Source organism: Lepidochelys olivacea, assembly GCF_965140295.1.
Source record: "Lepidochelys olivacea isolate rLepOli2 genome assembly, chromosome: 3".
NCBI classification, from domain to species: domain Eukaryota; kingdom Metazoa; phylum Chordata; order Testudines; family Cheloniidae; genus Lepidochelys; species Lepidochelys olivacea.
The window spans coordinates 58,941,435-58,957,188 of record NC_140413.1 but is presented as its reverse complement, the minus strand read 5'-3'; positions in this window follow the sequence as shown (position 1 = coordinate 58,957,188).

The window sequence follows — 15,754 nt, the reverse complement described above, 5'->3', positions numbered from 1 at the left end:
AGTGGCAAGGTAAGCCCTGGATATGTCCAACACAGAATGCATTCAGAGCTATTGTCCGAACCAAGAGGCAATTTGGAGCAGCCAAGCTGCACCTCCTGTCCCCTTTTTGTCTGTCTGACTCCCCCAACAACTCCCCCTTTTTAAACTACCAGAATTAATTTTGTTCTCAGGGGCCGCTCTAGCTCTGAGCAAATAGGGGTGGCTGAGTCAAACCTGAGTGTCGCTGCAACCCCAATCATAACACCACTCACTCAAATTTGGCTTGGGGGCCACCTCCTGTCATAATGGGGCCAGCCCAAACTTGAGCGAGTGGTACTGCAACATGGCACTTCGTCTCCCCACTTCTGTCATGATCATCAAATCATCAGAAGGCTCACCTCACCAGGCCACTCCTGAAAGTGCAACAGACCACCCTTCACCCCAGTTGAGAATCTCTATTCTAGAGCAGAGGGGCAGTACACTGACGTTTTGGCTGGGGTGGCAGGTTGTCTCAAGCAGCCCTTGCTTGTTTTTCTGTAATCCCAGGCTTTGGCCCTTTGGGACAAAACTAGTCTTGCAGGTTGACTGGGGAGGGGATAAAATCTTCAAAGCTAACAGCTCAGGCCAGTCTCCCCGTCCCAACAGCTCATCATCTGATCTCAGCGTTCCCCCTCCCAACCAACAACTGACACCCAGCGTCTCCTTCCAATTTTCCTCACCAGCCTTGAGTCCCAGCTTCTCCCCCGGCTCCCAGTTCAAGTCTTCTTCCCCAATCATTCCCAGCCTTCTCAAAGAAACAGTCACCAGATACCCAGCATGGAAAATGTCAGGCCACATGTTTAAAGTTTGGCAAAGTTATAAACAACTGAAAACAGGGTCTTATAATAGGAAGTATAACGGGCAGCTTTAATAATGGGCAGTGTTATCAAATATCTACACTTAATAGGGACCACAGTAATGCTCCGTACTTCCACACTGTGTGCTGAATTCTGCCCTTGGACACATGATCAGTGCCAATGAATGCAGTACGGCTTGCACACAGAGGACAGAATCTGACTTCATAGTACATCTGATGAAATGATAAATTGGTAAAACATCTGAACAACAGCTTTGAAAAGCAGAAATCTGCTCTTACTTCATAAGAACATAATACCATACTGGGTCGGACAATGGTCCATCTTGCCAGTATTCTGTCTCCAACAGTGGCCCATACCAGAGCTTCATGGGGAGTGTACAGAATAGGGCTATTATGGGATGATCCACCCCATCTTACACTCCTAGCTTCTGTTAGCCAGAGGTTTAGGGTTGCCCCGAGCATGGGGATGCATCTCTAAACATCTTGGCTAATATACATTGATGGACTTATCCTCCCTGACTTTCTCCAGTTCCTTTCTGAACCCAGTTATACTTTTGGCCACCACAGCATCCCATGGCAATGAGTTCCACAGGTTAGTTGTGCGTTCTGTGAAAAAATACTTCCTCTTGTTTTTATTAAACCTTCTGCCTGTTAATTTCATCAGGTGACCTCTGTTTTTTGTATTCTGTGTTAGCATAAATAACACTTCCCTATTCACTTTTTCCTCTCCATTCATGATTTTGTAGACTTCTATCATATCCCTATTTAGTTGTCTCTTTTCTAACCTGAACAGCCCTATCTTTTAGTGTTTCCTCATATGGACACTGTTCCATACCTTTGATCATGTTTGTTGCCCTTCTCTGAACCTTTTCCAGTTCCACTATATTCTTTTTGAGATGGGATGAGCAGAATTGCATGCAGTATTCAAGGTGTGGATGTACCATGAATTTATCTAGTGTCATTATGATATTTTCTGTCTTATTTTCTATCCCGTTCCTAATAGTTCCTAACATACTGTTAGCCTTTTACACCACTGCTGCACACTGAGCAGAAGTTTTCAGAGAACTATCTATGATGACTCCTACATCTCTTGGGTGGTAATAGCTTATTTAAACCCATCATTGTATATGTATAACTGGGATTATTTTTTCCAGTATGCATTACTTTGCACTTATCAACATTGAATTTCATTTGCCATTTTTTTGCCCAGTCACCCAGTTTTGTGAGATCCCCTTGTAGCTCTTCACACCCTGCTTTGGACTTAGCTATCTTGAATAATTTTGTATTTGCAAACTTTTCCGCCTTACTGCTCACCCTCTTTTCAGATCATTAATGAAAATATTGAACAGCGCTGGTCGCAGTACAGAGCCTGGGGGGACCCTGCTATTAACCACTCTCAATTTTGGAAACTGATCATTTATTCCTACTCTTTGTTTCCTATCTTGTAACCTCTTGCTGATCCATGAGAGGACCTTCCCTCCTATCCTAGCTACTTACTTTCCTTAAAAGCCTTTGATGAGGGACCTTGTCAAAGGCATTCTGAAAATCCAAGTACACTATGTTGACAGGATCACCCTTATTCACATGCTTCTTCACCCCCTCAAAGAATTTTAATAGATTGGTGAGGCCTGCTTCCCTTTACAAAAATCATGTTGACTTATCCCCGACAAATCATGTTTAATTATGTGTCTAATAGTTCTGTTCTTTGCTATAGTTTCTACAAATTTTCTCACTACTGAATTTAGGCTCACCAACCTGTAATTGCCAGGATTGCCTCTGGAGCCCTTTTTAAAAATCAGCATTGCATTAGCTACCTTCCAGTCATCTGGTACAGAGGCTGTTTTCAGTGGTAGGTTGCATACTACGGTTAGTAGCTCTTTAATTTCATATTTGAGTTCCTTCAGAATTCTTGAGTGAATACCATTTGGTCCTGGTGACTTATTATTGTTTAGTTTATCAATGTGTTCTAAAAACTCTTCTATTGACCCATCAGATTGGAACAGTACTTCAGATTTGTTGTCCACAAAGAATAGATCTGATGAGGGTATCTCCCCCATATCCTCTGCAGTGAAAACTAATGCAAATAATTCATTTAACTTCTTTGCAATGGCCTTGTCTTCCCTGAGTGCTCCTTTAACATTTCATGGAAATGGGTGACTTAGTGACCACAAGCTTGTTTTCGATTATTGCCATTTGTGCACAGTATATACTGTATTATTTTTCTATTGTTGTATATACTAATCCTCCAGTTTTACTCTTGAAAAATAAATCTTAAAAAATCTTGAGTTGTTGGGGAGGAAGAACAAAAAGTGGGCGTGCAGAACGCTTACTAATGACAAAATTTGGCATGTAGCTGAAAGCCACTAATGAGAATACCCACTGTGCAGTCTGTCCGTATTCTGAGTGGTTAATTCTGCAGACTGTAATCTAACAGCACAAATATAACCAGCAAGGCCAGAAGAGATCATTCAAACCTGTTTACAAGGGCATGATGGGGAATTGAACTTTACAACAGCCTACGATGAGATTTGGCTCGGCCCTAGATATAGCCTGAGAACATGGCATCTGGTGTAAGTTTATATAACTCACAAAAAAGGCTGCACACATTTAAATTGCACACAAATATTCATTAGGAATGGGTGAACATTGAAAGATTCAGAAATTCTGTTTGGTTCAGGTTATGCCCTCAGGCACATTTCTTATAAGATTTCTGATACGTTCCAGTCAGGCCTCCTCAGTAATGATTAGATCATTTTTCAATACTGTGAGACTCTTCGCAAACCCGTGTGTGGAAATCTGGTCCAATAATGATTTAAAGAACCAGAACTCATTTACCTTGGGAACCAGGGGCCTGATTCGCCTTTCATTTAAACCAGCTTTACCCTGGTGTAATTCCACTGACTTCAGAGGAGTTACTCAACACTTACATCAGTGCAAATCACAAGAGATTTAGGATTTGTATGTCTCCTTTAAATATAGCCTTATGTTTTGTTCCTGCAGCAAAGACCATTGACATCTTCAATCTTTATAGGCTTAAACATATACCATACAGCTCTCAAACTTCCAAGACCCAAATGTATGGTGCAATGAGAAACCCAATAAACTAATATGAGTGTTGCAGATATATGGGTTTGTTTTTTTAACAGACATAATACTTTCTATTATATCAGTTTCCAGAGAACACTGTTGATAGATAATACAACATATGCATGGGATAGAGACAAATATTGGTCTGCAGCCCAGGATTGGGAGTTGGGTTTTATTCCCAAATTGATACAGATTTGTGTGCCACCCTGTACAAATCATGTCACTTCTGTGTGCCTCATTTTCAGTGTCTTTAAATTGGGGACAATATACACAGTACAAGCCATTAGAAACTGATCATTTGCCAACAGTTACCACAAAAGTATCCTAGATATTTCCATTGTACGTTCAGGGAAACTGTAGTAATCTCAGAAATGTGGCACTCTAACTGGGGCTAATATTGATTTTTTAATGGTACTCCCAGAGTGCTTGAGAATTCAGGCAATAACATTTGTGGCATTTTGACATCTTAGAAGCACATTCAGATATGTGATCACCTACCAGATCAATATTCATAAGAGACACTCGTGCATCAGGCCCCAAACAGAAGAAAACTATGATAGAAAATACTTTATTGTTTGTTTCAGTCTATGGGTTGGTATACAGGAGTGAAATAGATGCTATCACGTCGCTCCTCAATAAATGAAAAAGAAGAAAACAGCATCTTTGGGGAGTAGCTGAGAAATAGGTACTCTGTCCTGGTGAGAAACAGAGAAGCCCTGAGACTGACCGCAAGAAGAAAGTAAATCTGAAAGATAAGTGTGGAATTACACTGATTTTTCTAGGCCTACATACTTAAACAAATTCCTTTTCTCGACTAAACCAGAAAAATAATGTACTATATGAAAAGTGAATCTCATTAACTGATGAACCCCAGACATTTGGACAACTGATATCTGCTGAATTAAAAAACAGAAACAAAGCAATCCTGGAAACAAAGTTGACACATGAAGAGCAGCATTGGTGCTGTGTATTCATTAACGTCACTGCACTTCCATTTTTTGTAATGTTATATGAATACTGTCACTGTTTGAAACGAAGAACTGAAAAAAGATTAAAAAATGGGGAAAAAAGAAGTGGTGTATGTAGCTCTTTAACTATGATTTTTTTCAGTGCATTGCCTCTAAATTTCTAAACCTATCCAAGTTAAAGGTGTCATTTTGTGATTCAGAGTTGATGCATCATATTACTGAAGCTACATACAGTGTACTCTGTCCTAGAACCTTACATTTATTCTTTTTTGTTTTATTGTTTCCTATATCCCATAATAAAATTAATTCAGACTGATAGCATGTGGCTGCTCTTTATGTACAGGAAAACACAGGAAAAACTCATAAAAAATCCAGCACCCATTTCTGACTGGAATGAGCAAAATGCTCAACGACATACTTATTCCTTGCAAAACTCTTTACAACTCACTGGAATGTTCAGTCAACCCTTAACATAATTTAATGTCATGCTAATGATAAAAAATTTTGCATGCTTTTTATTTTTCCAAGTTTCACTGAAATCCAATTAATCATAAACTAGAAGAAACAATAGTCTTAAGCTGGATGTGAAGAGGAAGATTCATTAATCATAATGACGCTCAGCTAAAAGTCAATCAACTCATTCCTCTTTAATAGAATTACCATTACAATGAATTTAAAATCATATCTGAAATCAAATTACAAAATATAAACTGAAAATTACATGACAGCTCAGTTATACAGACTCTGAGAGTGTGTTTTCACTGCCCCCCCCCCAAAAGTCTGTTCTTAACTGGGGTTAGCTAACCTAAAGGTTCTCAACCAGGAGGTACATCATCTTATCTAGATATTTGCCTAGTTTTACAACAGGCTACATAAAAAGCCCTAGCAAAGTCAGTACAAACTAACATTTCATACAGACAATGGCTTGCTTATACTGCTTTATATAGTATACACTGAAATGTAAGTACAATATTTATATTCCAATTGATTTACTTTACAGCTGTATGGTAAAATTGAGAAAATAAGCAATTTTTCAGTAATAGGGTGCCATTACACCTTTTTATTTTTATGTTTGATTTTGTAAGCACGTGCTTTTTAAGTGAGATGAAACTTGGGGATAGGCAAGACAAATCAGACTCCTGAAAGGTGTACAGTCGTCTGGAAAGGTTGAGAGCCACTGAGCTATCCCACTTTAGCTAACTCAAGTTAAAATAGCAGTGAAAACAAAGTAACTCAGGATTTATTGCTGGTTAGCAGTTTGGGTTCAAGTTTATAAGGAAGCCTGAGGTTGAGCTGATAACCCAAGTTGCCACATCTTCACTGCTATTTTAAGCAGAGTTAGCTCACACTTTATTATGACAGACTACACCTTTATTATAGCAGTGAAGCCATCCCCTGATATTGAACCTGAGAACACAATGTACTCTAAAACTTATGGCTTCATTAATATCCTGCTGAGCTAGGGGTGGCTGCCATCTTTTTCCTCATGCAAAACCACAGAGATTTTTCAGTACATTACTTCCACATGTGCACATACTACTATCCTTTCCCTTTTAACCAGATTTTTAATAAGCATTTCTCAGTAAGATATCTATCCTCTTGCATCAAGTGTCTCTGAACCGGATCCTCCTTTCACACCAGCGCACACCAGAAGTACTGCAACTGAAGTCAGTGAAGCTCCACTGGTGTGAAGTTGTGAATCAGAACTAAATCAGGCCCTTTTTCTTAACTCCTTCATTTCTTGGTTACCAGATGCACAATGTTCCATTTTCCTCCTCAGCAGTTAATGCCCTTTCTGTCCTAAATAGCAATGGCTATTCCAGGCCTATTTTCAGGGTAGATTATACCAAATCAAATTTATTTAGGTGATGACCACTCTCAGGTCTGAAGATCTTTGTTCCTTTATCACCCAAATACAGACATGCCTGAAAATAGGCCTGGAATAGTCATTGGGTGTGAGGCATGTCTGTATTTGGGTGATAAAGGAACAAAGATCTTCAGACCTGAGAGTGGTCATCACCTAAATAAATTTGATTTGGTATAATCTGCAAGTTGTAACAGATGAAAAAGGTGTCATGGATCAAGAAGAATATTGATTGAGTGTAATTTTGGCAAGATGATGTTTTGGGATCTTCACCCACTATCCACTGTGGTAGTGATTTTCTTCATCTATAGGACAGACAGAAATCTTCCAAACTCCTCCATATATAGATGGTCACCCCGGGAACCGCTGAAGCACAATCAAGAAGTATCTTCTAAATAAAATCCATCACCTCTTCAGATGAATTTTATGCCTTATTTTCCATTTTTAAAAAAAGTGGGCTTACTTTGAGCACTGCTTAAAAGCAGCTGGTACCAAATGCCTCCTAGGAAGATGTAAAACTTCCATAATGGAAGCTAACATTATTCAGCGCTTGGAAGTTCCATCAAGGAGAATAGGCTAAATTATGTAAACATGTCTCCTCAGCATTAAATTAACAGCTGAGATATGTCTGTTAAATCCAAAGCTGACTGCAAAGAGTTACAAATAGATCTCAATTAATGGGGTAAAAAAATGGCAGATGAAATTCAATATTGATAAGCGCAAAGTAATCCACATTGGAAAACATAATGCCAACTATATATTCAAAATGATGGGATCTAAATTAGCTGTTACCACTCAAGAAAGAGATCTCAGAGTCATCATGGATAGCTCCCTGAAAACATGCACTCAGTGTGCAGCAACAGTCAAAAAAGCTAACAAAGTGTTAGGAATCATTAGAAAAGGGACAGATAGCAAAATAGAAAATCTCATAATGCTACTCTGTAAAACCATAGTAAGCCCACATCTTGAAAACTGTGTGCAGTTCTGGTAGCCTCGTCTCAAAAAAGATATATTAGAATTGGAACAGGTTCAGAGAAGGGCAACAAAAATTATTAGGGTTATGGAACAGTTTCCATAAAAGAAGAGATTAAGAAGACTGGGGGCTGTTCATCTTAGAGAAGATCTAACTAAGTGGGGATATGATAGAGGTCTATCTATGCTGTGGAGAAAGTGAGTAGGGAAATGTTATTTACCCCTTCACAAAACAAAAGAACTAAAGGTCACCCAATGAAATGTATAGGCAGCAGGTTTAAAACAAACATAAGGAAGCATTTCTTTACACAACACACCATCAACCCGTGGCACTTATTGCCAGGGGATATTGTGAAGGCCAAAAGTACACTGGGTTCAAAAAAGAATTATATAAGTTAATGGAAGATAGGTTCATCAATGGCTAGAGATGCAACCCCATTCTTTAGACTTCCTAGACTAAACCAGAAGATTGGACTAGATGACAGGGAATCACTCAAAATTACTGTGTTCTGTTCATTCCTTCTGAAGCATCTGGCACTGGCCACTGTCAGAGACAGAATACTGTGCTAGGTGGACTATTGGTCTGACCTATTATGGTTGTTTTTTGTTCTAATAAATAAATGATAAGTCATGAGCATAGATAGCATAACGCACCCAGTCTACCCTTTTTAATAAACATGCAACAAAAAGGAATTCAGTAGAGATGGACAGATAAATGGAAGAGCAAAACATGGCCCATTTTTGGGGACATTTGAAGGGTCCTACAAACTTTTTCTTAATGTGGATCCCATTTAAACAGAGTGCTTATATTGTGGAATATTCATCTCACCTCCTATTCATGGCCATATAGACCATCTCCCCTCCAATTCGCAATCAGACAATCTTTGTGGCAACTACAGTAACTGCTTATATGGAAAAATATTCCTCCCTCTTCTTCTGACACCACTGTTCATTCTGATACCAGTGTCACCTCTTTTGCTGAATGATAGCAGAGATCTGGGGACTTGCAAGTTGCTTTCTCAATGGAGGAGAAATCAGTGATGTTGAGTCTGGGAATATTCTTATGTGTACCTCCCTTTATTTATACACATACACCAGTCCTGTAATGAGATGGTCAAACAGCATGAAAGACAATCTGTTAGGAATTTCAGCCCAGCACCAGTGCCAGGCTCCCAGGAAGCAATTCTGCTTCAAGTTGGACTCTGATCAGAACCAAAGGCAGACAGCAAACACTCGTGCTGCTCACAGAACAACCTCTCTTCCCAGGCTGCCTAGTCTAGATAAAAATCTTGCATAATCCAAAACCAACCACAACGCAGCATGGATGTCTTCCTGGGAGTCAAAATTGGCTCGCTTGTTAAGAAAAAGAACTGAGAAGACCATATGTAACAGCACCACCTGGTGATGCACGCAATAATAGTATGTAGAAATATTTATGCATTTTAAGCTATCTTTTCATGCAATTTAGCTAATGGAAATGAAGAAGAGAAGTCAGCACCATGTGACCAGCCAGCTGTCCAGGGAACATAGTTTCTCCAATCACAAATTCTTTCCATTCACCATTTTCTATGTTTCATTTAATGCATTTTGAAAGAGAATGGTATGGAAATCTCTGTAAAATTGAAAATGAAAGTTACCCGCAAAATATATAGGTATGTTGTTTTAAAGGTGAAAATGGCACCTTGATTTACTTGGAAAATAATAAGGTTTGCATAATGGAAGCCATCTCACGGTAGTAATGAAATCTAACCAAAACCCCACTCTGCTGCAGAACAACAATCTTGTGCAGTAACTATAGTGTTTCATTTTTAACACACGTCAGGCTTTAAACAGTTGAAACGTTTGCACTTTGTACATTTAAATGTCCAGAGTTAAAAATGACGCAAGGGCAACAGCTGCTGTTTCAGTCCTCTCCTCCAGCCAAGCACAACAACCACTGTGTGAAAAGTAAAGTACTGTGCAGCACTACTCCTGTTCCCACTGAAGCCAATGGGAGGGATCAGGCCCACAATTTGGAACAAAGAGAAAACAAGCCAATAGACAAACAATAAAATGGAACATAGTGGTTTCTGAGGGGACCTACTGTGCTCACAGTAGAGATTTGAATTGGAATTTGGATTTATCAGGAGGAATTCCCTTTTCCTCTGCTGAATTTTTCCTCAGCCAAAGTCATTGCAACCTGATAGCGGTATGTTCTTTGCTGTAGTGTGATTGGCGTCCCTGTGGATTTTAGCTACAGAAATGCAATAACAGCCTAAATCACTGCATAATCAAGGGCTGTGTGGTGTGCTGGTGAGCTGTGGTTGCATTTTCATGCAAAATAATAGAACTCCTAGTAATATGGAAGCAGCACGTCAGCTCAATATCAGCTATTTATAATCTTTCCATTTTCACAGTCAAGCTCCACTGGCAATTATGGCATAATCAGTCATTTATAATTATAATAATATCTTATATTTATATCATATGACTAATCCAAAGGATTGAAAACCAGGCTATCAATGTAAACTTTGTGTTGCCGGCTGTACCAGATAGGCGACTTGAGATGGTTTTAATCCGGCTGCAACTTTATTATTAGATGTCCGGGACTACCCACAGATAAACCTGTACAGTGCAGGTAACTCCAAGTTCATTCAATAACTAGCCAGGGGGCTTCTGCCAGCCCCTTCCCCCCTGCATTTTTCCATCCATTTCCCCCAGCCAACCCATTGCTGGGACTTTACCATCCCCCCCAAATGAGGGTTAAGGGGGGGCTATAAGGAAGGGGCGTTGGCTCCCTGCCATGCCAGTCATAGGAGCCCTAAGCACTAGCCCCATTCCGCTTCTTTAAACAACACCTCCTTTTTAAGTCCTTTGCCAAGCAATTTATCTGGTCAGTGTATCCCTTCCCAATGGTGTACCTCCCCGGGGCATCCTCCCCACACTTACATAACAAGTTGCGACACCATAGCCTAACTCCCTTTCCTACTCACCCTAACAACCCCCATGCTTCAGGGCACGGTGCAGTCATTTATGTTACTCGGAATCTGTTTTCTATATGTTTCATCCTTAAATGCAAGAAGTGACTACGTTCAAGGTAGCAAGAAACACTGTTACTGAGTGAGTAACACACTGAACTGTTTGTTCTCCTGGAGTTCTTTCTTAGCTTTTTGTTGTCCACATTCTGAAATGTAAGCCATCCAGATTGAACGTATATGTTTTGTTTGGTGTCTGCAAAACAAATGAAACTTTACTTTAAAAACCCCTGTTTGTACAGCACTGTGTCTCCAGCTTTTGCAAGGTGAAACCATCTTGAGGAAAATTATACCAGTCAGGCCCCTCCCCAGCCTGCCAGATGTTGTTATTTGCACCTAATTTCTAGTCTGCATTTGTCTAGATACATCTTCCAGCTACTGGCTCTTGTTATGCCCTTGTTTACTCGACTGAAGAGCCCTCATCTATCTGGAATCTTCTCCCCCCCATAAGTACTTCTAGACTGTGTAACATATTACTGTTATCCCGCTCGTGGCTAAGCTAAATGAGTTTCTTAAGTTGCTCACTGTAATACCGGGCTTTTAGACTTCAAATCATTCTTGTAGCTCTTTCTTGACTTGTGTACCATTAGGTAACACCCTTTTTAAAGTGTGGATACCAGAACTGGACACAGTATTCCAGTAATGAGTTTCACTAATGCTGTATACAGTGTTAATACCATTTCCCTACTTCATTAATACAGTGAAATGGTATTAACACTGTATACAGCATTTATACATCCAAGGATCATGTTTATACATCCAAGGATTGTGTTTGCTGTCTTAGCTACCACATGGCACTGGGAGCTCAGGTCTCAATTGGTTATCCATCTAAGGCTCTTCCACAAACACTGCTTCCCAAAATACAGTCCACATCCCAAAAGGGCTGGCCTACATTCAGTATGCCTAGATGTCTGGCCTTGCTTTTGGCTCTATTAAAACACATGTTCAAGTAAGCCCAATTTACCAAGCCATTCAGATTGCTCTGTAGACCAGACCTGACATTATTTATCACCCCACCCATTTTTGTGTCATCTGAAAATGCTACTGGACATGATTTTATATTTTTTTCCAAATCATTGATAAAGATTTTGAAGAGTGTTAGGCAAGAACAGATCTTTTCTGGACCCCACTTTCTTACAAGTGGGGGTGATCAGTGAAAGTGTTGACATTTAAAGTATCATTATTAACATATAAGTTAACCCCACTTGAAATGAATGGGCAGTTCAGATGCCAAAGTCATTGCTTCAAGCTCTCTCAAACTCAAGTAGACATCACTGTATCAGTTATATTCTGGTCATGTTTTGAAACATTTCTCTGCCCCCATAACAAAAAGTGACAATTTTTTTAAAAATAGAAGCAAAGACTCTGGAGAATATTAAAAAACACTGTCTACAGACCCCAGCTACTCTTTTACGCTAGGCACTTGGGGAAGATTGCTGGACAGGTTGTTTGAGAATTGGTTTGTCAGGGTAACTGCAGTGCAATGCAACTTTATAAGTAACCTGTCAAAAGATCTACACTACAGGATGCATGCCTTTCCAAAAGAATATCCCACCTAGGAGGTGCAGTGAAGTGGAATTATTTATTTATATTGGTGGAGCTTTCCTGTTTTAGTCTGTATATCTGTGTTCAATCCAGGTTATGAGAGCTGTATTGAGTTTTTAATAACGGTAAGAAAAAATTGTGGCCTAAAGGATATATATTGATATGCTACTTAACTTAACCAGGTCATACATCAGCTGAGAGTTTTGGTGATATACTACCATATGAAGCAATCTGTGGATTGCTTTCTCCTGTGCAAGTGCCCCTTATATTCAGTCACATTCTCTCTCCCTTGATGCACACTCAGTTCCAGGAAAAAAGTGACATATTACACCAGGAAAACGTTGTTTGATCTGAATATTCCAACCACAGATATTTAGAATTACACTTTCTGAAATAAACACAGCTCTCCACAAAGTATTCAATCATTGGTCTCAGATTCAACAGTTTAGAGCTGTGAGTTACTTTTAAAGCAGGCTGTGAAATCATATGAAAGCGTTACATAATGGTACAGAGATACTGCCAGTAATGTGTCCTAATTCATGAAGTAGAGGCCCAGTAAATATGAGATTTACAGCTGTTTCATAAGATGTAAATTAATTAGCAGCTCTCCTCATTATAATTTACAGAACCAAAAATACACTCCCTCCAATACAAGGAAACACGTAAGTATATGCTTAATTTTAATAGGCTAGGAGGGGGAGCGGAGAGAGTGCTTGTTTACCAATGTGATGAACACATATTTCTGAAGAAAAACATACATTGTTTTCCATTTTTATCTTTCTAATTAGACTGGTATTTTTCTGAGCTGGAAAGTCCATTAAGAGGAAAGGGGACAAGCAAAACACAGACGAATTTAAAAACAGAAAGGGTAATTTATTATTGAATTGGAACCATATAAACAGGGTTAGTCACTCTGAGCCTTGTACAGATGTAGGCTTGTTTACAAACCCAGAGTGCTGGTTGAAAATATATCAAAAATGGCTGCAGAAAGCTGGCATGCTGGCTGAATAAAACAGGGCTCTTGTATTGGCTCCTGCAGCAATCACAGGCACTTATTTTAAACCATAAGCTCGTCAACAAAAACAAAGCCGAAGGGTCAGAATATGACTTGAAGGCACAGGCCTGCAAGGGGGATGGTGCAGTGATACCTTCTCACAGATCCTGATGGGGGGCAATGTGGGCAATAGCTCAAATGCACACAAGGGAATTAAAAGTGTGTGCAGCACACATCTCCCTTCTGCAGCCAGCCACCAATACTGGCCAGGCCAAAGGCTAAGCCTCCACACTCCCCTTACCTTCTCTGGGATGGTCAGAGTCCCAGTGCAATCCCTTTACTCAAAGGGACTTTAATTCTGCCTGGCTCCTTATACCCTCCTTCCCCACGTCTGCACTGTGCAATGGCCAGGCACATAACACACAATACTCCTTGTTCTGGAGCACCAAGCTGAGAAGTAACAGCTGCTCTAGATTTTTAGGACACCTTTCACAAATATAATTGCGCTTTACAATGGAAAGCAGTGAAGCCTAATGGTTAGAGTCTGATACAAGGCATCTGAGGTTCTATTTTGGCCCTGCCACTCTCTCTCTCTCTCACCTGGGTCATCTTTCTTTACCTCAGTTTGCCCATCTATGAAGTTATATGGCACAGGTATGAAATGAGGCGTAATAACAGAACTCCAGCTAGCTAGAATAAAAAATGCTTGAAGGCAAACTTGGAAGGAACTAAAAAAATCAGCAATATAGATTTCATAGGTGAGTTAAACAAACTGAAGCCAAATGAGGAAAAAACTAGATTCCAAATGCAGCATGCTGTATGTAAAATACAAGATACAAATTAGAAACAAAATGTAAATTGCAAGCAGGAACATAAACACAAACAAGTTCTGTATATAAATAAATCTATTCCTCATTGCAACTGTTTGATCAAATGCTGGCTCTGGCCTGGACCAATGGAATCATACCCAAATATCATGGAATCAGAGGGACTGAGGAAAAAAAGCTCATGGGCTATTCAGTCTTTCCTCCTGCAGAACTGTCCTCTATTGTCATAGACTTTAAGGACAGAAGGGACAGTTATGATCAGCTAAGTTGACTTGCTGCACAACCCAGGCCAGACAATTTCACTCAGTAATTTCTGCAGTATAAAAACATAGGCTTTGCCATTTTGGATCAGATTCAAGGTCCATGGAGCCCACTATCTCTGATAGTGGCCAGTACCAGATGCTTCAGAGGAAGGTACAGAAACAATCTTCCCCCGCATGTTAGATTTTCTCCTGATCTCTGTTAGTCAGAGATTGATTTGATGCATGAGGTTTAATATCCATTTAATAAAATTTGCTGTAATTAATTATGATTCGCTTGATGGTATGATCAAACCCAGTAACACGTGGTTGAATTAGAGCACATCTCTATGAAAGTCCTGCCTCAGTGTAGGGGGCTGGACTTGATGATTTCTCAAGGTCCCTTCCAGCCCTACATTTCTGTGATTCTATGAAAAATTCTCTCTATTTTCTTAGTTCCTTTAATTGTGCATTTGACAGGGTTTTTTTATGTATAATCCGTTTCACTGTTTTAGCCCCTATTTTGTGAGTCTTGCATACAGCAACTGGGGAAAGAAAAACATTAAATAAGAACATGCCCATTATGGCTGTTTTGATAGCTACAGCCTGTTTACATGGCTCAATTTTCCTGTTTCTGAAGGCTAAGGGGAAGATTTCCCTATGGTAGGCACTGTAGAAGACAGCCATAAGTCTGCCTCCTTAGATCCTCAGGTAAGCTCCGCTGTGAGGTCATACCATTGTCAAGGCAGGGGGTGGGAGGGACATGTCAAGGGCCAGGGCCACAGCATGCAGCTATGCAGAGATTGCAGGCAGCCCTCGGCCCAGAGGTCAATCCAGGGAGGCTGCCATAATTTATACTGTCCCTCAGGACTGTCTAAGCCAGGGATCTCAACCTCGAATCACCACAAGGGCCACATGAGGACTAGTACATTGGCCCGAGGTCCGCATCACTGACACCTTTTCATATAAAGGTACAAAAGTCCGCCCTGGCCCCACCCCCACTCCACCCCTTCCATGAGGCCCTGCCCCCCGCCCTGCCTCTTCCCACCCCTTCCCCACCCTGATTCCAACCCCTTCCCCAAAGTCCCTGCCCCAACTCCGCCTCCTCCCTGCCCCTATTGCAACCCCTTCCCCAAATCCCCGCCCCTGCCCCGCCTCTTCTCCACCTCCTCCCCTGAGCGCTTGGCTCCCTGCTCCTCCCCCCTCCCTCCTGGAAAGCACTAAGCGCCGCCAAACAGCTGTTTAGTGGGGGGAAGCGCCTGGAGATAGGCAGAGGAGCAGGGACGCGGTGTGCTGAGGGAGGAGGAGCGGGGTGGGGGGAGCTTGGCGGCCCACAGGAAATAACTCCGGGGAGGTGGAAGGGATGCAGGAAGCTTGGCAGGCCGCAGGAAATAACCCCGTGGGCTGCG